The sequence below is a fragment of the Sciurus vulgaris genome, assembly GCF_902686455.1.
Source record: "Sciurus vulgaris genome assembly, chromosome: 2".
Classification (NCBI taxonomy): Eukaryota; Metazoa; Chordata; class Mammalia; order Rodentia; family Sciuridae; genus Sciurus; species Sciurus vulgaris.
In genome coordinates, this window is record NC_136462.1 from 17640086 (window position 1) to 17661213 (window position 21128).

Sequence of the window (21128 nt, forward strand, 5' to 3'; positions counted from 1 at the left end):
GGTCTATGCTTCGTTGAGTGAGAAAAATCCAGTTATTATGGGCCTGGATATAGCAGCGATGTTAAGTTTCTGAAGTTTCTAAATGCTCCCCTTCAATTTCTACACTTACCTCATGGTAGACTGTTAACAAACAGTTCCTGCACTGGCATCGATTGATGGACTGGCACTGGCCTTCAGATGAGACTTTGAAGAGCACTAATCTAGAGAAATTGGGTGTCACAGCAGAGGGATGCTGGGCACTGAAGCACTGCTGGAAGCAGAGCTGCACAGGAAAACCACCCAGCCAGGGACCCAGTGATTTGCTTTCATCTACGATAAAGAAACCTTTATTTTGTTTAGCCTCTGAAAATTTTGGGTCAGTTGACAGATCCCAACTCATAGAGCAAATTATAGTGCAGGGCCAGGGGTGCTTACTACCTTCCTGTCTGGGCATTAAAAACCTGAAAGCAGGATGTATACCACTTGAAGTAGAACACAAAATGTAAGGGTTTGAAGGCAAAAATAAAATGAAACAGTACTCTTTTCATAGCATGTTTCCCCCCTATTACCAAAATAATGTACATAGTCACCCCCACATTTTGGCATCCTGTAGAACACATTGGTTAAGACGCAAAGGAGGCTTTTAATGCAGGGTGTCTCTAATGTCAGGTGTTATGGTCAATCTTGCATCAGATGATATCTCTATCCCTACCTATCTGTCTTTTGATGATTGGAACCTATTGAGGAGAAGGAACAAAAGAAGGTTCTAGTTACTCTCTTTAGTGCGGAGAACATAGACACACAGTTAAAGCTCCATACAATTGTGTTGGATTGCAGTGTAAGTATAAAGTGAATGCCTACATCTCAGTAACCATGAGGCCATGTGATCTCAACATCACCATCCTGTCAGCACCCACATGCACACACACAGCTGCGGTACCTCAGGGACCCCTCCCCAGCTTTCCCCAACCTCTTGCCCACCAACCACAGAATTTCTGGGGAGATTTTTTCAGGATTTTTCTTCAGGTAACTTGGACCAATCTCTCCCCTCCTTTCTTTCTTATAGTTCTCAAAAATAATTGTAGAATGTGCTAAGAATGGAACCTCCTGAGTTAGGGAGGGGTTGATTAGAACGGTCTGGGCTCGGTTCCAGTCCTCCCGAGAAACTTGATGTCCTTCTCTGGTTTAGTCTAGCATGTCATGTTGCCCTTGGGATATAAAACTCAAAGTGGGCTATTTTTTCTGGGTCTCTCGGCTAGAGTCAGTGAAGCACATGCAGATGAGACCCCCATTTTCTCTGGACTGCTTTCTTGACCCTGTGGTCCCCAGCTTGTGATAAATCCCAGGCTCTGTTTCCCCTTACTGCCTATATGGAATTAATAAATCTACTTCCTTTACATCGTTGTTTGAGTGTGTTCTGTCTAACCGAACAGACCAGTTGGTAACCAGTGCCCAGCGAGCCTGCTCCACATTGGAATGCATGCTCAGGACACACTCTTGTTCTCTTCAGCTCTGGTACACTCTTGAGGTTCACTGGCCACACCCAGTTGAGGCATCCAGGGCTGGGGATAGAGCTCAGTTGGGTTCAATCTACAGCACTGCGCACGCACACACACACACACACACACACACACACACAGAATATGCTTCCATGAATATGGATCCATGGCTTCCATGAATGCTAACCCTCCTCACCTCCCAGCAGGACTCATGCTGGATGCATGCACCTGCACCTCTGGTCACCAGCATGGGCTTGGAGAGCGACTCCACTGCATGGTAGTCTGTAGTCACCTGGCAGGGAATTGCCTTCTCTTTGCTCTTCAGTAAAAAAGGCCCCTGATGCTGGATTCAGACAGAATTGGCTCCCTACACTCAGACGCTTAGTCAGTTGGAGAAAGCTACCATCTTTTTAAGCCTCAGTTTACCCAGCTATAAATCAATGGGCGATTAGTAGCTCTGAAGCTGTAGTATGTGTGTGAAAATGAGAAAACAGATGTGAAGCACCTAGCAGGATGACTCGCCACCAGAATCATTATCAGTACAACAATTGAATTATAAGTCATTATAAATAATTATTGATGCCATTAAAAATAAGTGTTTTCTCTTCTATTGAGTTATCAGTCCTAGACCAAGCTTCCTCTTAGTCCAATGACATTAATTTTTCTTTTAAGCATCTCAGTCTCTTTCTGTAGATAATGACTATTTATACATAGTTGGTGACTATTTATGATGACATTTGTCTCACTAGGAAGTGGGGCTCTGTTTACTGGAGAAGATGTGGACATAGGAGAGAAAAATTGTTTATTCCTTTTTGTTTTTTATTTATATTTTCCTACCCAAACACTGCTATTTATTTATTTATTTTGCTATGAAGGTACCTTGTCTACTTCTGCTACTATGTAAGACATGCACAAGAAAAAGTGTTTTTCTGAACATCTAAGTCAGCCAAATGCACTTTTTGGTGATAAATTGTGCCCCTGATGAAAAGGCTCATGGCTTATTGTGAAAGGCTGTAGCTGCCCATATTGTAGTTATTAGCATATAAATGCTCGTCTCTGTCAGGGGTGTGTGTAATCATGAAATATACTACCATCCATGTAGTATCCTACAATAGACAGCATTGCAGAACATGATAGCATCTTACACTAATGTAATATTTATGGTTGAGTGATCTTTTTCAATATAACCAGGTATAATAACTTTTCCCAGTGTTGTCAGGATAAACTTTATTAGAATTGGTCAAAAACCAGAAATAGATGAATTGCTGACACATGTGAACAACCTTAGCAATCCCCCCTACTACTATGTATATATTTTATAAGTTTATGCTTTAGATATTCTAGCTACTCAGACATACAAAGCAGTTTGGATGTTTTTGATAGAATAAACTGCAGGTCCCTAAACAATCTGAGAATTTCCTCTTGAAATTGGAAGAGGCACTGGCTTACATCTCACCCTCAAAGTCAACAAATGTAAATGGTGTCAGTGTAGACATTGCACATGGTGTTTCACATTTGACATAGCTAAAATTATCATGAAGATGAGGTTTTCTTGTGAACCATTGCATCTTCAGTGCCTAGGGCTTGTCAATCAACCATTCATTGAAAGAATTGATGGCTTTAGTGAACATTGAGAAGTGGGGCTCTCTAGATTCTTCTATCCCCTTTGATTTCATCTCCTGAGCCTGAGAGCTTCAGCATCCTTGTCGGGCATCACCTTGCCTTTCTCCTCTCTCTCAGCTCTTCCCAACAAACTGCAGCACGCAGATCACAGGGGTTCCTGTGCCATCGATATCTGCAATTAACCAGAAGCAAAAACATTAAAATAGAAGGAGAGTGAGTTGATGGGTAAGCTTTTAGGAATCAGCCATTCTGACACACAAGTACAGAATAGTGGTTTTATATCAAAGAACAGCAGGTTTAAATGGTCCAAATGCACTACCATTTCCCAATAACCATTTCCACTTGCAGACAGCAGTGGGTGTTTTTAGTATCATGAAGACATGGACCAACCTGCGTATTTTCATTTACAGCCTCTTTCAGATATTTGGCTTCCGATTGCTTCTTAATGATGTGTCCCTTTTCTATTAGCATTATCAGTGTCAATATTTGAACCAGCATGCTGCAATTCCTAGTTCTTTATAAGATGCTGCTAGAGTCAAACCAAAATAAAGTATGGTGTTTTGTTTACTATTTATAGACAATCACTTCAAATATATGTGTGCATTTTAAAATACAAAAGTCAATTAAATAAATTAAATTAAATACGAAATCTGCCATGAGTAATACCGATTCAAAGAATAATGACTTAAATAGAAATTTTTTTCCCCCTTACACAAAAAAAGCCTAGAGTTAGGATTGCAGAGTTGGTATAGCAGCTTTGTGAACTTGCCCAAGATCCTGACTTCTGTCAACAAACTCTTCCCTGTTGCATGAAGCCTCCTCACTCACAGTTCAAGGTGGCTACTGGATATCCAGGTATCACAGCCTCATTTTATGTAGCAGAATATAGGGATGTAGAAGGGTACAAACTCTTAATTAGAAATGCTCTTAGAATGTCCCAGAATCAGTTATACCTAGTCTCACAGACTAGAACTCAGTCATATGTCCACCCCCCACTTCAGATACACTTGGGAAAAGTAATTTTTAGCTGGGCAACAATGGTCTCAACTAGAAATACTAATTGTTTATAAAAAGGGAAACAGTAGTAGGTAATGTGTTCATTTCCTTTTGCTGTCTTATATTCCAAAACAATTTTATTGACCTAAACCAATAGCCATTTATTATCTTAGAGTTTCTATGGATGAGAATTCTGGGCATAGCTTAGCCTAGTTCTCTGCCCAGGAAGAAAACTGAAAGGTTAAATTCAAAGTGCGATCTGGGTTTCATTCTCATCTAAAGTGTCACCTAGGAAAGAACTCATTTCTACCTTCTCCTTCCTGATGTCTTCTGTTATCCATTCATCATATAATAGTGTATTATTTAATCTCCAGGTATTGGAGAAGTTTCTGGTTTTTATTCTGTCATTTATTTCTAATTTCAATCCATTATGATCTGATAGAATACAAGGTAGTATCTCTATCTTCTTGTATTTGCTAACAGTAGCTTTGTGGCATAAAATATGGTCTATTTTAGAGAAGGATCCATGTGCTGCTGAGAAGAAAGTGTATTCATTCTTTGTTGGATGGTATATTCTATATAAGTCGGTTAAGTCTAAATTGTTGATTGTGTTATTGAGATCTATGGTTTCTTTATTCAATTTTTGTTTGGAAGATCTATCCAGTGGTGAGAGAGGTGTGTTAAAATCGCCTAGTATTATTGTGTTGTGGTCTATTTGATTTCTGGAATTGAGAAGGATTTGTTTGACGTACATGGATGAGCCAATGTTCGGGACATAGATGTTTATGATTGTTATGTCTTGCTGATTTATGCTTCCCTTAAGCAGTATGTAATGTCCTTCTTTATCCCTTCTGACTAGTTTTAGTTTGAAGTCCACATTATCTGAAATGAGGATGGATACTCCAGCTTTTTTGCTGTGTCCATGTGCATGGTATGTTTTTTCCCATCCCTTTACCTTTAGTCTATTAGTATCTCTTTCTATGAGATGAGTCTCTTGCAGGCAGCATATTGTTGGATTTTTCTTTTTAATCCAATCTGCCAGTCTAAGTCTTTTGATTGATGAGTTCAGGCCATTAACATTCAGGGTTATTATTGTGATATGATTTGTATTCCCAGTCATTTGACTCATTTTTGTTTTTTGACATGATTTGATTTCTCCTTTATTTGGCTATTCCTTTAGGCTAGTTCCTCCCATTGTTTATTTGCATCATTGTTTTTCATCTCTTCCTCATGGAATATTTTGCTGAGAATGTTCTGTAATGCCGGCTTTCTTTTTGTAAATTCCTTTAGCTTTTGTTTATCATGGAAGGATCTTATTTCATCATCAAATCTGAAAGTAAGTTTTGCTGGGTATAAGATTCTTGGTTGGCATCCATTTTCTTTCAGGGCTTGGTAAATGTTGTTCCAGGCCCTTCTAGCTTTTAGGGTCTGGATTGAAAAATCTGCTGATATTCTTATTGGTTTCCCCCTGAATGTAATCTGATTCTTTTCTCTCGCGGCCTTTAAAATTCTGTCTTTATTTTGTATGTGAGGTATTTTCCTAATAATGTGCCTTGGTGTGGGTCTGTTGTAATTTTGTGTATTTGGAGTCCTATAAGCCTCTTGAACTTGATTTTCCATTTCATTCTTCAGATTTGGGAAATTTTCTGATATTATTTCATTGAATAGATTGTTCATTCTTTGGTTTGTTTCTCTAAGCCTTCCTCAATCCCAATAATTCTTAAATTTGGCCTTTTCATGATATCCCATAGTTCTTGTAGATTCTGTTCATGATTTCTTACCATCTTCTCTGTTTGGTCAACTTTGTTTTCAAGATTAAATTTTTTGTCTTCAATGTCTGAGGTTCTGTCTTCCAGGTGTTCTATCCTATTGATTATGCTTTCTATGGAGTTTTTAACTTGGTTTATTGTTTCCTTCATTTCAAGGATTTCTGTTTGTGTTTTTTTTTTTTTTCAGTATCTCTAACTCTTTATTGAAATGATCTCTTGCTTCCCGTATTTGCTCTTTTGATTGTTGATTGGTGCGATCATTTAATGCCTGCATTTGTTCTTTCATCTCCTCCTTCAATGCCTGCATTTGCTCTTTCATCTCCTTGTTTGCTTCCCTGATTGTTTTAATTATGTACATTCTGAACTCCCTTTCTGACATTTCTTCTGCTGTGCTGTTATTGGGTTTTATTGATATAGTATCTAGGTTTGTTTGGGACATTTTCTTCCCTTGTTTTCTCATATTGGTCAGATGTCAGTGGGACTCTGAGATATTGCAGATTTCCTTTATTGGCTTATAGTGTCCCTGTAGATTTCCAGTATATCACTTCCCAGTCTTTGGTAGCCTGAAATTTTGGAGGAACTTAATAATGCAGTGCTTCTGAAGAAAGCTGCCCCTAGCCCGCTACTGGTTCCAGGGCTTGAAGCTGACTCTGTGCGGAAAGGCTCTCACTGGGCTGTCTGCTCTGAGAAGCTGGCCGTGGAAGGAGCCTGCCACCAGAGGGAGCAGGGTGCTTGGAGAAGTCTCTGGCTGCCCTGCCCTGGTCCCAGAGGCTGCCTGTGGGCCAGAGCTCGCCACTGGCTCTGGGACTTAGAGCTGGCTTTGTGCAGAAAGGCTCTCACTGGGTGGCCTGCTCTGAGAAGCTGGCCGTGGAAGGAGCCCACTGCTGGAGGGAGCAGGGCTGCTTGGGGAAGACTCTAGCTGCCATGCCCTGCTCTGAGAAGCCGCCCCTGTCCAGGCCTGCTGCCCTGGCCAAGCTTCACCTGGTGGGGGAGACTCACCCCATGGCTCTATGTTAGTCTGAGTCTCTCAATGCCTCCCCTTCTTGAATCCTGGGTTCTGGAGCGACAGGAGATGCAGTCACCCTCTAGTCCGCCATCTTGGATCCTCCACATTCTCTTAGGTTGTTAGCAAATTAATTTTCTTCTGGCTCTAGTGTTCATGGAAGCTTCTACTTCAAGCTAGTAACAGAGGAACAGTCTCCATTACTTTAAGTCTCTAGTTTCAGGGAAGGTCTGGACCCACTTTAAAAGGGATCACCTGATTAGGTCAGGTCCACTCAGGGTAACCTCCCTTTTTATTGATTAATCAACTGATCACGGGGGCTGGGGTTATGGCTCAGTTGGTAGAGTGCCTGCCTCGCAAGCACAAGGCCTTGGGTTCAATCCCCAGCACTGCGAAAAAAAAAAAAAAAAAAAAAATAAGCTGATCATGGACCTAATGATTCCTGCAAAATTCCTTCACTCTTGTCATATTGTATTTTTTAGATGCAAATCATAGGCTCCATCCACATTCAAGGTAAGGGGATCATACAGGGACTGACTCTCTGAGTTCAACCCTAGGAAGTGGAACCTACAGGTAAGCAATTGGCAAGCTTTGTCCCACACAGTCGATGGTTGCTCTGTTTATACAGCAATCTTCCATCAGACAATGGTGTGCCAGACCCAGAAAAGAGCTGCCTGAGAAATCACCTGATGGATTCATGCAAGATGTTTTAGATACTCATCGCTACATAAGCACAATTTAGCAACTGCCACTTAAATGGATGGATTCCATCTATTCAAGCTAATGGTTTGTCTTGGAATTTCAACATGTTTGTAGTGTTTCTTAAGATGATGTATTTCTATTTGTTATTTCATCCTCCCAGGAATTTTTTAAAAAAACTATTTTTGCTGCTCAAAGTAGATATTATAGTATATAAGCATTAGTTCATTATTCTATTAAAAAGGTATCATTCAGCTGGTGTGGTGGTGCATGCCTATAATCCCAGCTGCTTGGGATAGGAGAACTGCAAGTTTGAGGCCAGCCTCAACAATTTAGGGAGCGCCTAAGCAATTTAGCTAGGCCCTATCTAAAAAATCTAAAAAAAATAAAAAGGGCTAAGGTGTGACTTGGGGTAAAGTGCTCCTGGGTTCAGTCCCTGGTACCAAAATAATAAATAAATAAAAATAATATATGTGTGTGTGTGTGTGTGTGTGTGTGTGTGTATAAAATTAAAAATATATCCATATTAAAACCTTTTGAGAAGTACTAACCTTGGTAGTGCACATTATTTAAATGAAGGTGAGAGAGGACTGGAGTCTAATTCTTTCTCTCAAAGACAGTCTAGTGTTTTCACTTAAAATATATTTATTTAATAAGATTGCCAAATCTTCAGCAAGAAGATGCTTATCAAGAATAGGCAGTGATCTGCTGAAGAAAACAGGTAACACTCAGGAATCCCCAGGTGCCCTGGCTCCTGTCTCTATCCAACAAGAATGTGTAATTAAAAAGAAAAGGTACCAGTCTGTGAATACATATTAAAAAGTTTAGGTAGCAATGTTTGTGCTTACTTGATGGAGGAACCTTCTCAGAGACTTTGCCATTTGCTTTGTGGTTCTGTTCGTTTTGGTACCTGGCTGTCCAGTCTTTAGGAAAGGTGTATTAAAGAAATGGACTCACAGAGGTTGAGACTCTAGGAGGACTCTGAAGTGATCCTCTGAGGAAGACAGGACACATACGAAACAGAGTCACTTCAAAACTCTGCACAGATCTGTGAGATCAGGTAGACCACCTGGTGCCAGGTGTCAACTATAACCACATTCTAAACCTGACACAACTCACTGGTAACCATAGTGGTCACTTTAGATTACCCAAAGCATTGAATACTTTTTAGAAAGTATTTTTTACTTTTTAGAAAGTTTTCAAAGATGGATTTACATTTTTTTTCCCAAGTTCTTTCTCATCAGGCTATAAAAAAGCCTAATGTTTCCTAATGTGCATGACGGAGATACAGAAACATAGTAAATCATCAATGATGTTGCTATTATCACTAACTAGTTATTACCTGTAACTCAGACTATTTATTATACATAACTAGTTAATACCTGGAACTCTATTATCATTTTTGTGCTGTGAAAACAGAACACTGCCAATCGGGAGTTTGTAAGGTGCAGAAGTTTAATTCTCACAGTTCTAGAGTTTGGGAAGTCCAAGGTGAAGGTTCTTGCTGCATCCTCACAGGGTGGAAAGCTGTGTTTTCACATTGCAGGAGAGCCCATTCCACAGCCGTGGTACAACACTAGCCTACTAATGACTGTGAAGCCCTGTGACCTGCACACCTTCTAGAAAGCTCCCTCCTACAAAGCTTCTGTTGTACTGGGGATTCAGTTTCCAGCATGGGAATTTGGAGGACACATGAAGAATGTGTCATCCTTATTTCTGGACTTGCTTTAGGCTTGATCATCTTCAATCTTGACCTCTTCCATTCTTACCTGCAAATCCTGATCCCATTCCTGAATCATAGTGAACTCAAGACTTTAATGGTAACTTTGGGTCTATGTTAACAGGTACCTTCTTATGATCTTGTTTTTGTAAATCAGAGTCTTGCAGGAAAACAGTATAGAGTTTCCTCAAGATATTAAAATAGAAAGTGCCAATCCCACTTCTGGAGATACAGTCCCACAGAAATGAAATCAGTATCTGGAAGAGTCTTACGATCCTCTGTTCACTACGTACCTATATCAGAGCATCATGTTGTACCTTGGATATATGCAATTTTTGTTGATTTAATATTTTTATAAACAAAGAAATATATAAAAATTCTTGTAGAGGAGCTTACCATAAACATGGGACTAAACCACTTTAATTTCCAGAGCCTCATGTGATCTGATCACTGAGGCTGCTTGGTGATTGAACACTTATTTTTTTCTAGCTTTGGCACAGCTCCATTTGCTGACATACATACACTTCAACCAATAAGTGTACAAGGACAGTGGGTTGTTATGGAAGCTGGTATTACAATGCCCACTGTCATCTAGATCATTGACATTGATGCATTAATTAGACGTTTTAGCTGTTAACATTCTTTGGGAACATGTGTGCATGTGAGGATATGAATGTTCTCTTCTGAATATTTAATATAAGAAACTCATTTTGAGGTGGTTACTTTGTACCTCATTGTGTGAGATACAATTAAGATGGGTATTTTCACTGTGCATCTTTTGTTAAAAAAAGAAAGAAAAACAGACATTGCCAAGGCATCATTTTATAGTTCTTGTTACATATCCTGTGGGTTTAAGAATAATGGCCCTGTTAGAGTTTTATGTATCTCCTGAACCAGGGAATGGTCAATTATTGGCAACAATCACATTCCCCACACCTCACTAATGGCTGGTGGCCCACACTGTAAATTAAGGAGTAGACATAGAGCAAGCATAAAATGTGGACCCCTGCTTTGGCTAATTTAAAAGGTGTTTCATAACATTAACCCTGCCTGGAGCGATCCCTGCCAATTGCCATGGTGCCATAGGAATATGCGTAGTATGGATTTCAGTTTGGGGTGCTGCATTTTGAGATTGTCATTAACCGTCTGGACGGTGACCAGGATATGGTGAAGAACGGGGGACCCACACTGAACGGCTGAATGAATGGTTGAAGGAAATGGGATGATTTTTCTCAGACAAAAAGAAATTCGAAGAAGATTTAATAGCTGTCTTCAAATATTTGAAGCCTGTGGAAGAGAGCTGACATAATCTCTTTGAAGAGGTCATAATCTGAACCATGGTTAGACATCACTGGTGTTCAGGCTTGCTCAGGCTCAGTGTGAGGAAAAACTTGAAATAATTAGAGCTATCCAACAAAGCAGTGGTCTACTCCTCAAAGTGTCCTTGCATTGAAATATTTTAATAACCCCCAATAAATATGGCTCTACATAGGGGTTTGTATGGCAGAGTGAGGAGGATCAGAGGATACTTGCAGTTCCTTCTATCTCAAGATTTGCCTGTCACACTCCATGCCTCTGCCATCTTTGATTTCTTTTTAAGACCTGACCCTTTAAAAGGAGGGGTTTTTAAAAGGAAGCTGGAAGATATTGACAAGAACACTGCATTCATCTAAAAGTCATAATCATGCCCTTGACATATGCAAGTCATCTCTGGGAGAAATGCATGGGGCCCCTGGATGCTTGTTTTATGGGTTGGTTCTACAACATGATACTGGAATGTTTTTATGTGTAATGTCTGATGGAAGAAAGATTAATAAAAGAATGACTTGAGCTGATACCAAGTGTTATCCTGGAGTTGTTCGACCCTACAAAGCAGATCAACTGCTATAAGTTGCTGGTCACCCGGCCTGTTTTGTGACCCCCATTTAACTTCAGCTTGGTACATCTGTTGATAGCATAGTCTACACTATTTTTTTTTTTTTAAATGCAGTTACAAAGCTTTTAGTTATGCATCCTTTTAGTTCTGTCAGCCTGATTTCAAACTTTTGGGGGTTCATGTTAAGATTTATTGTCATTGAAAAAGTTGTAGTTGTAGTGTGGTGAGCTCTCTTAATTAAAAGTGTCAGGGGTCACTCATGAAAGAAGGTAGAGCCAGCAACTCTGCTCTGACGACTGAACAGATTTGCTGTTTAGTAACTACATCTTCACATTTGGTGAAATCTCCATCTGTGGCCTCAGGCCAAGTGCTCTGAATACTCACTGAAAGTGAGTTGGCAGAAATGATTTGTTCAGAGGCTATTTTCCACAAAGCAAGTTCAGATTCACTCACAAATAATTGGCTTAGCGATTTTTCTACTTAGGCTCCATAGAGGCGCTCTCTGAGATGCATGGAGATTAAGGAATGAAACTGCGTTCCAGTCTCTGTTTCTTGGCTGAGATCAGAAACTGCCAGAATTTTTTCTAAGAACATCAAAAAATGTATTTGGCAAAATTTTCTTAAATTTACTTCAACTTTGGAGAGACAAAGGGTGTTTACACTGGGAGAGCTTGAGACTCTAGGAAATAGCAGTGAAAATCGGACAAACGCTGCTCAGGTTTTGCAAGAAGGAAAGGATATTAATTGGGACGTTATGAGGAAAAATCTGGTGGATAGAATAAACCTTGAGGGCAACCAAAGCAGCAATAGCCTCACTGTTCCTTTAGGACTGAAGAGAAGAGAAATGAGAAACAGGTTGATGTCACCCATGTGTGGCCTTCTGTTGGAACAGGGAGTGAGGAGAAAGACTGCCTTTGCTCTGTCTGCTCTTTTTAACCGACGACACAGCCCAGGAAGCCACAGAGAGGGTGTGGGTATGATATGCTGGAAGTGTTCTTGGTTCCTGTCAAGAAGAAGGAAGTGTGGCAAAGGGAAAGCTCTCCAGTCCTGGGTTATTTGAACACAGACTGCATTTCTGACCCCATGGGGTGTCCTATTCCGCCTTTGTGGGTTGTCCATAGGCAGCTCATTGCTCTTGTTCTCCAAACCAAAGTCAGTTGATGTCAATCCTGTTTCATTTTCAGCTTTGTGTGAAGCTATTCCCTTCATTATTTTTGACACATATTCTTAGATTAGATCCATATGTTTATTAATTCCAAGAGAAATCCAGTAGAAATCAGATCCGGGCAATTTATGACTCCTCAAACCCTGGAAAGATTATAGAAATCTTTTAATAATAAAATACAATATGCAGTTATTCTAGAAATTTTTGCTCACTTATCTTCATAATCGTAAATTATTTCATACCTAATTACAAACAGGCAGACTGAATAATTGTCTTCATTGAGGGATGTTTGACACCAAGAAAATATAGCCTTATTTTATAAACCTTTTAATGTTCAGCCTATAAATATGTCACAGCTAAGGAGTACTGCATCTTTAAGTGTATTAAAGTCACTCTTGTGTAACCAAACATAATGGGATTTTTAAATGAATTATAACTAGAGTACTTAACAAACAACTTTTTAAACTTTCAACATGTGTAAAGCTATTTGAAACTGTTCGTTTCATATTAAATGCCCCAAAGTATATTTCACTTCTAGTCATTTGGCAAAAACTTTATATCAGTGGAAGCTTTTTTAAGATATAGATTTAATAGAAAGAAAAAGATTCAATAGGAAATCTAATACCTGGTCTCTCCTCATAGGTGTAAGGAATCACACCAACAAAGGCTCAGAGCTCTGTTTACTTTTGGGGGAACTTTGGAACAGGATCAGTGCATGTGCATTTAATTTGGTAAGAGGATTGTCCATCTGTATTCTGGTGCTTGAGAATGAAGTAATGAAGTTATAAAAACAAACCCTTTCCTTCTGTTTGAGATCTCAATTCACACCACAGACGGGCTGGCTGGCCTTTAGAAAGTAAGAGTTTGAATCTTTATCCATTCATTCAGTCACTCATTGCTGTATGTATCTTATTTCATAATTCTAATGACAAATTTTAATGATTGGTTTATATAAATCTTCGGTTGACATCAATTTTGGTCCTTAAATTCCAGGAGAATGAGGACTTTATCTGTTTTAAGCACTACTGTGTCCTGAGAGATAGTGAAAGTTCGATGAATGTTTTTTGAATGAATGGATGCACGTATGAGTGTTTATTGAATTGTTGCTTGTTGGAGTTTGGAAATGCAAGGACATGCAAAGAGCCCTGCTCTCAAGGAGCCTATTCTTTGAAAGAGAGAATGAGAATGGTTCTATCCACCTGTGAATCTAGAGAGCTTATGAGACAAATGCCACTGGCCAAAGAATTTGCCGTTCTACCTTTGTGTTTAATAGGGAGTGACATGGCTTAGTCCAAGATGTCCAGCCAGAGCATCTGATAGCAGCATTCGAGGGATCCAGAGCTGTGTTGGCCAGTCTGAGTGCCTGTCTGATGGGCAGAAGGACCTCATGGTGCTACATTTTTAGGATTCCGTTGCACCATAAAGTTCTATTGGTAGCAGACAGAGGCGGCTGCTCTATCTAAAAGTCAGGTACCATGTTGGCTGTTCTCCATCAAAGCATGTTGAGGTGGCACAGTCTGGGGGGTGTAAGGTTAGTGTGATGACTATGAGGGAATCACTTTGTAGTATGTGAGCTTTGGTCTCAGATTAGAGAATTTTTTATTGACTCTATCGCGACACCAATAGTGTCCATGGTGTGTCTATTCTAGACCCAGACTGGGGTCTCTTACAAGTCGTTGAGCATGGGCTGTCCACAGAACTCAGCTGTGATTCCAGTGAGTGAACAGAAGCCCCAGCCTAAAATAAATGATTAAACCCTCTGTCCTTACACACCATTCTCTTGCAATAGTGAGAAATAATCTGATACTTGAGGCAAATCCTTCTTTAATTTCTTTAAGCAAATTCTTCCCTAAGAACCTATTACAACTCTTTGAAAAGGAAAAAAAGGTATTTTTCTCCTTTTCCGTACCTTCTGATGATACCTTCTAAATTCAGAAGAAACGTCTGGATGGGCAGTAAACATTTCTACAGGGTGGTTGTGGGGTAACAGGACTCGCGGCTAAGGGAGGAAATTCTAACTGAAGCCAGAGAGTCGAATTTATGTTGTCTTTTCCCTTCTGGCTCCTTGTAGTTAAATGAAGGCCAGATATCTCTAATAGTCTAGTGGTGTTTTCGTCTCATCAGCGGAACCAGGAAACCTAAGAATGAGGTGGACTGGGCCTTGTCTTTTCACTTCATCTTTCTGGGATCACGTCTGGGAATGTGGTTATTCTGAGAATAAAATCCATCCTTTGGCTCCGAGGGTGGTGAAAGCTGGTGCTTACTCCAGCTATCTGAGATCCTGGGTTGTTACCATGGATTAGAGAAAGATCACAAAACAAGACAGCAAAACAGGCAGGGCAGGTGGTACTGGATGGAATGGGCGACTGCTGGGTTACTTCAAAGAAGGGCTCCGTGGGGACATTTCATCTACAGAATAGCTTTGCTTTAAAATATGTGCTTTCCTTTATCCTCCCACCAACTTTTCCCACTTATCTCATCCACTCATTTCCAATAATGTTGATTGTCTGCTGCCGCTAGGCTTCAGAAAAGCTAGAGACTGCTGCAGACTTCTCTTTCTGCCTTATTCATGATAGCAGGAGCAGAAGCATGCAGGGCCTGCCAGTGTATCAGTGAGAAGTCAAGGGGAGTTTATTTTATGCCAGGAAGAAAGTAAAAGTCTTTATTATTTTTTTAAAGAATGGACTGTTTTTCTTCTTATAGAACTCAATGGGAAAGAAGTAATGTGAATGGAATCCAGGGGGTCTGCAGAGGTGAATGTATTGGAAGAACACATTGTATCAGCGGTTATCATTTTCATATGTGTGTACACACGTATCTGCTCAGAAAGAGAAGTGTGTAAGCCATGACATCAAAGCATCCCATAATAATTCTAAACCTTGGAGAGGTCACAGAAAGCTTCCATTGGCTTCAAATTTGACTTAAAGTTGATCACTGATGTTTTTCTTAATTCACTATATTTTAAAATGTTAAGCAGCAAAAGCCTGGTGAGAAGGTGGAGAAGCTCTTGTACAATTGGGTCCCTTAGAAGCTCTCTGTAGCTCTGTCAGAACTGTGGGACACAGGGCTTGGCATGTCTTTTCTCTTTTCTATGTGCATCGTGTGAGTTGTAAGTTAATTCATTTTCTCTGCCAAATCCTTGTTCCTGTGAAGTAGGAATCTCCTGCTTGCTTTCTTGGAGGCATAATGATGGACTCAGAACTGGCTGAACAACCTTTCTCGACCTCACACAGGAGAATGTCGGGTTTGGAGCACAGAATCTGATCCAGAGCACAGGCTCCCAATCCAGGCTTTGCCATTGACCAGCAGCCAGCCTGGGGTGCATTTGATTAACCCCTGGGTGTCAGAGTCAAGTTGTGGGATAATAATCAGATATGCCTGGAACAAAGTAAGCACTGCAGTCCTCAGAGTCATTGGTAGTATTGATATGAGTACTATCCATTCCCTCATCTGTTTCGGAATTCTGTAAATACGCACTACCTGCCCACTGCAGGCAAGGCCTTATGTTAAGATTTTAGCTCCACTGGTAAAAATCGACCGGCCTTTCTTTCTTGGAGATTTCAATCTGATATGAGGGGATAATGTATGAAAACTAAATACATTTTAGAGATAATTTCAGATTTAATAATGGCTAGTGGCAAGTGGTAAATGTGAAAATAAGGGGAAAATGGATGGCTTTAAGGAATATGCGGTGGAGGGCACTTCCGGATCAAGGTATTCAGGGAAGCTGTCTCTGGGGATTGGAGGCTGCTTTGCCACTAAGAGTATGGAGCCCGAGACCAGCTGTCCTGTGTGGTTGTGTGCTCTTTTTCCTAGAGTTGTATAGGTTTCCAGCCCCACCAGACCTACCTATGCCTCTGCTCAGGGGGTGACAACGAGGGACAGCTTAATGGCAAGTGGGGGACAGTCATGAACAGACCTAGGGGAGTGCCTTCCAGGGACAGCCAGCCACATGTGCAGAGGCAGCCAAATGCCTGACAGGGAAGTAGGACCGGTCACTGTGGTGAGGGCCAGACCTGGCGAGGTCAGAGAGGCAGGCAGAGGTGGCATCACGTGGGAACTTGCCACCGGTAAACAGGTTCCTGGAGGCTGCCTCCACTGATGTTATGGGTTGAAATGTGTCCCCCAAAAGTGACACATTGGAGTTCTAAATAGTATCTGTGAATGTGATCTTATTTGGAAGTAGACTATTAACATAACCCAGTTAAAGTGATGTCATTAGGTTGAACCCTGAATCCCATGTGGCTGGTGCTCTTAATAAAAGGAGAGATTTGGGCACAAAGACAGAGAGCCAGGTGCAGGAGACGCATGCAGATATAGGATGGAGCTAGCTGAACCTGAAGAGTTGGAGTGGTGTCTACAAGCCATGGAACATCAAGTCACCAGAAGCTGGGAGAGGTAAGGTTTCCGAGGGACTGTGGTCCTGCCCGCACCTGGGTTTCAGAACAGGAGAACTGTGAGATAATACATTCCTATCATTTAAAGCCACCCTGTTTGTTGAAGTTTGTTTTAGGAGGCCTCGGAAACAAAAAGAGATGGGAAGTCATTAGAGAATTAAGCCTCTGGGCAGAAAGATGGAGTTAAATGTAAGATGACTTCTGACTTGTAAAGACTGCAGTGGAAGTTAGTGGCAATTGTGGTAAGGATCATTTTCTGCATGGCTTTATTGAGCAAGGATTCTAGAAAATTCCTTCTGGAAAGTCAAACAAATGTCTAATTAGGAAACTCCTTCCTGCCAAGAGAGGGAGACTTCAAGTTTCCAACAATGATATGGACCAGGGAATGGTGTACAGAAAATGAAAGCTTCTGAATAATATGGGTAAGAAAATGAAGTCAGCATCTTTTGACAATGATTTTAGAAGCCTTTAAAAATAGACCTTGACAATAATCTTAAAAGCTTTTAAAAATAGATACTCTAAAGCAAAGAATACAAAGTAACATATATAGAATGAACAAGTTCAAAGATCTCACTTACAACATGAGCACTAATGGGTAGCAATGTGTCCCACTCAGGGTTTTTGCTAAATGAGTAGGTAACTATGTAAGATGATGGATATGTCAATGTTTGCCACTGTAGTGACCAACCATTTACTGTTATATGCATCTTATAACTCCATGTTGTATATCTTAAATATATCAAATAAAATTTCTTATATATGTATTATATATACACATATATAATAATGTATATATATATATATATATATGCATGTGTACATATTTTTAAACCAACAATTTCACCTTTTGGATTACTGCATAGTAGAATAATTTTATGTGTGTGCAAAGATGTTCAATAAAATGTTAACCAATGGAAAAAAAAAAGTTAGTGGAAACAGGGAGATTGTTCTGCAAATCACAGGGACCCGTATCTTGAATGATGATGAATCCCACATGAATTTGTCTGTTGAGCCAGTGGAGTTTCTAGAGGATTGGTTGTGGGCAGTAGGGGAAGAGAGCTCAAGGATGACCTGGTCCTGAGGTCTGAAGATCGTCTATCCATCCTACCTATGATGTGGTCTGTTCCCTAGCAGAGAATCCTCCAGTGCTGCTAAAATCCTAGCTCACAGATTTCATGGCATCGTTTCACTTAATAATCTCTCTTGTTTATTAACTTTAATAGTGTTGTAGCATTTAGTTCCCATGCTACGAGGAAACTATTATGCCAGATGGTTCCACAAATAATTATCTTCATACTTACATGAGTGCTCTATTTATTTTTGCCGATTACTGGTGCATTTTTGAACCCATTAAAGCCCTAAAGCTTTACCAATAGGCACCTAAATAAGGCCCTATAATCTTCGAGAAGAATTTAGTATGTGCTTGTTGAGCTACTAAACTCTCCCCAGCTACACTACTGTTTCAGTCATTGAGAGTTTAACGGAGGAGAAAATCAGAATGTATTGATTTCCTTTTCTGCCCCTCGGAAGAGGCACTCCAAGTTGTTTTTATGATGTTTGGAAGTACATGTGACAGTGCCTTTCAAAGTACTTGAGGAAATCTATACCTGCCGGGTGGGCACATAACCAGCTTTCACTTGGGATCTGACTCTGAATTAGCCTGTGGCTGTATGTTGGGGAGGGGAGGCAGAAGGAGACGGGGGCAGATTTCCTCTCCTTATAGGTGTGCATGGTCGTGTGTGTGTGTTAGTGTGCATGTGTGAGGGTGTGTGTGTGCATGGGTGCACACCAGACCACAGGGCAGATCCAAGCCTTGAGTTTTCCCATGTCGATCCCAGGGACTGCACCCGAGTTCTGTGCAAACTTTTGTACTTTGCTGACAGCTTCTTTTCATACTAGCATGTGAAAAATTCCCTGGGCATAGTATCTCCAGGATCCACTATCTTTTCTTTCCTCCTCTCCTGTCTATTAATTTAGAGGAGAAGGTTATACCTGGAGGGCATGGGTATCAGAGGTTGCAGAAACTTGCCCAAGTGAGAATGCCTTAGCCAAAGACATGTGTCAAATGGTCATGAACCACACTGAGTAAGAATCTGCGGTTAAAGACTCACTGTTGACTAGGACACTGGCGTGGGAGTGGTGCACTGGTGTTTTATTTCTGAATTTTTCAACTTCCCTGGCCCTCAGATATTTTACCTATGAAAAAAATGTGGATAATGATTTATGTAGTGAAAATCACATGCAGTAATATAAGTGAAAGGACTTTACAAACTGTAAAGTGCTAGATTTATGTGAGGTATTCCTACTAGGCATATCTAAAACAAAACAAAGAGGATCTCTTTGTATGGACTTGGAAAGAACTGCAGGATTTATTGTTAAGTGAAACAAAACCAAGAACAGTCTGTATGGTGTGATTTGCTTCTATGCGAATGCTCATTCAATAAAAAACAAAACCATAAGACAAATGTGTGTATTTGTGTCCTGTGCGTAGAAAAAGGATGAGAAGGGCCAGCTCGGTGGTGATGTCCTGGACAGTAGATGCTGGCTACTAGTGGGGAGATGCCAGCAAGAGGAGGTAAAGTTTTCCGTGTCATACTCCCACATTTTATGACAAGATGCTTTCCGTATTGCTATGTTAGTACCTAAACTCAAATAAAGCCTTTATAAGTTAAAAGTATGTAACTATTAAGGAACTATAGCCAACCATGGAGGTTGTGACAATAACAGTCTGACACTGTGATTTATTTGGGTCTGATTTTATTCATTTATCTTCCAACAAATACTTCTTCAGTACCTTATGTAATTTAGACACTATACCAGGGGCTGGTTCTCACTCAAGATACCACAAGATGTTCTCTTTGTAGTTGGCATCCCTTACAATGGTAAGTTCTGGTGATGTCCTGGATTACAGGGTACCAGCCATTCCCAAGAAGACAAGAATGAAGCTATATTGAAAGATAAGAAGTTGGGTGGCCATAATTTTATTCTTCTTTATGGCTGAATAATATTCCATTGTGTATATATACCATAGTTTCTTTATCCATTCATCTATTGAAGGGCATCTAGATTGGTTCCACAATCTAGCTATTGTGAATTAAGCTGCTATAAACATTGATGTGACTGTATCACTGTAGTATGCTGATTTTAAGTCCTTTGGGTATAGGCCAAGGAGTGCAAAGAAGAGTAAAATCATGGCATTTGTAGGTAAATGGATGGAGTTGGAGAATATCATGCTAAGTGAAATAAGCCAATCCCCAAAAGTCAAAGGCCAAATGATTCTCTGATAAGTGGATGATGATACATAAGGGGCAGGAAATGGGTAAGGGAAGAACGGAGGAGAGTTGGATTGTGTAGAGGTAAATGAGGGGTGGGGAGGGGGGCAGAGGGAAGGAAAGATAATGGAATGAGACAAACATCATTTCCCTATGTACATGTATGATTACACAAATGGTATGAATCTATATCGTGTACAGTCAGAGAAATAAAAAGTCATACCCCATTTGTGTACAATGAATAAAAAAAAAAAAAAGAAGTTTGGAAGCATCTCTGGTTTACCTACTCAATATTTATTTCACCTCTTTGCTGTAAGGGTGTCCTGAGTGACTCTCCCCGTCGTAGATGGCAGACCATGATCATGAAATCCCAGGTCTCCTTTCTTGTTTTTCCTGTAGCTAGAAGTATCCATATGACATGGACCAACCAGGTGAATTTTAGAGAAGTTTTGGCTTTTGAAGTCAGAGGACAACACAGTTGACACCACTTCTTCTCCTACCTCCTGTTGGAATACAAATATGAAGGTTGGAGCCTCAGCAGCCATCTTGCTGTCATCAAGGAAAGATCCAGAGACTGGCAGGAGAGTTGACCTTAAGCTCGTTGAACTATTGAATTGATGCATCTGCTTTCTGTCTCCAAACTTCTTGTAATGTGAGAAAATCAGTCTCTACATGTTAAAGGCTGGTTGTTATTTGTAGTTTAATGTTTTGTAATTGGAATAGAACTACATTAAAAAATATCTGAATATACTCTTGAGAGTGATAAGAAATAAATATTTAACTCATGTTACATAATTTAAACCTAGTTTTCCATATGCAACCACCAAAGAACTATGATAAACTTGTAGAATACTGATGTGAAATCTAATTTTGGAGAAAGTCTCTGAGAGAAAGTTGGGAAACAGACATAGTGCCAGCGATCTAGGTACAGTGCTAGAACAAATTTTGGTTGGGCAGATGGACAAAGATGTTCACAGAATGTGTAGTGGAGCCAGACTGTGGGTAGAAACCCGTGGGGCCATCTACAGTAGTTGGTCTTAAGTGGGTTGTTAAATGCTTTCCATTTTCCTTCTATCGAAATAGAGTTTTTAGATATAAAACATAAAAATGTAGACTGTTTAGTTTAATTA

The 21128-nt window shown here is 40.2% G+C and overlaps 1 long non-coding RNA gene across 2 annotated transcripts in view; it reads left to right on the forward strand.

Moving 5' to 3' along the window:
- LOC306653252 overlaps window positions 1-20986 on the forward strand; it is a 47141-nt gene extending 26155 nt beyond the window's left edge. The window contains exons 3-5 of one of the 2 annotated variants that reach the window (XR_013761678.1): window positions 12972-13060; window positions 19218-19301; window positions 20398-20986. This is a non-coding gene — a long non-coding RNA (uncharacterized lncRNA). The remainder of the gene's footprint in view (window positions 1-12971; window positions 13061-19217; window positions 19302-20397) is intronic. The other variant, XR_013761679.1, reaches the window with a different exon arrangement.
- Window positions 20987-21128: the final 142 nt, after the last annotated feature.